At 39.0% G+C, this 1,281-nt stretch overlaps 1 long non-coding RNA gene across 1 annotated transcript; it reads right to left on the reverse strand.

The window, feature by feature from the left end:
- Nucleotides 1-385: 385 nt before the first annotated feature.
- LOC107125208 lies at nucleotides 386-1,055 on the reverse strand. Its single transcript, XR_001483028.1, has 3 exons — nucleotides 943-1,055; nucleotides 578-669; nucleotides 386-486 (listed from the first exon to the last, which is right to left on the reverse strand). It is a non-coding gene; the product is annotated as an uncharacterized LOC107125208 (long non-coding RNA).
- Nucleotides 1,056-1,281: the final 226 nt, after the last annotated feature.

Consider the following 1,281-nt stretch of genomic DNA (forward strand, 5'->3'; position numbering starts at 1 on the left):
CTCTCTCTGCCTTTACCTATCCCAACAGTTCCTTCATGAATATTTTGGCCATAGTTCCAATAGCTCATAAAAACAGAGCAGCAAGAAACACAACATGACTTATTTGGACATAATTCAGTGTGAACATTCCTAATAAACACTGAAAGTTGTAGTTCTTCTAAGGAACATGTTAGGCCGCAACTCAGCACAAGTTGCTCTAAGAAAATATTTTATGTTCTTTGCAACATTTTAAAAGTTGTTCCCATCATCTTCTCTCTTGATTACCACCATGTCTTCAGTATGACAATTCTCCAACAATCAGAAACAGCTTAAAAATATATGTACGTATAATTCTCACTCATACAGAGACAAGAAAATGTCAAGACCTACCTCTCATAAATCCGGATATGTGCAGGAATAGCGCTTATGAACCCTACCAGTTTTCTATTGGATGATACTCTGACTCCACAGTGCCATTGTGGAAGCCAGCCTGGAGGCCTTAATGCCCTGGAATCAGACACCAAGGAGGAAATGTAAAGGACTGCCCCACTTGAGATACAGAAGACGATATTAATGGTCTACAGAATGTGTTACTCACCACAAGAGAAAGTCTGGTGAGTAGTCAAATCTAAACATATTATCGTCATCTTCTACATAATTCTCGTTTAGCAACATGTATAACTCCTTTAGCTGAAAAGCATTAAGAGGAAAAGCACTAAGCACAGTATAGTGAGCAGAAATCCTCCCCTTTGTTCTCCACAGTCCAGCAACTTTGGGGCATGCATTTGAAGCTCCAAAGCTCATATACAACTCCTTCTGAATAGAAGTGTCCCATTTTCTCAACACTTTAGGGAAACAGGCAGTGTGTCCAAGTTTGACTGAACTTATGTCATACTTCTCAACAAAGAAGCAAGTAAAACATTCCTTGCTTGTATTTAAAGGATTACAAGCGGCCCTACTTACAACTTCAGCATTGCTCAGATCCAAAGTGTCCCATGTAAAACCCTGTGGTAAAGAATATGGCTCTAGACGGATGTTGTCCTTATCTGGTTCAATTGCACCATGAGATGTTATAACTTCACCTGATGCAGAAAGAGACAGAGGGACAAAAGAAAAGAGATCAAAGTGATAATTGCACACAGGCTAGGAAGCGTTCGGAAAACTCATTCTTTCCCACATTTATGCAAAGATTTATTACACAAATGTGAAAAGAAAACATTAAAAATAAAGCTCAAGTAAACTTTCGGTTGCTTACATTATCTCCTTTTCCCTGCTTCTTACTCCCCTCAGCCATTGTTGAAG

This window comes from Gekko japonicus, unplaced genomic scaffold (assembly GCF_001447785.1).
Source record: "Gekko japonicus isolate JY-2015 unplaced genomic scaffold, Gekko_japonicus_V1.1 scaffold25597, whole genome shotgun sequence".
Taxonomy (NCBI): Eukaryota; Metazoa; Chordata; class Lepidosauria; order Squamata; family Gekkonidae; genus Gekko; species Gekko japonicus.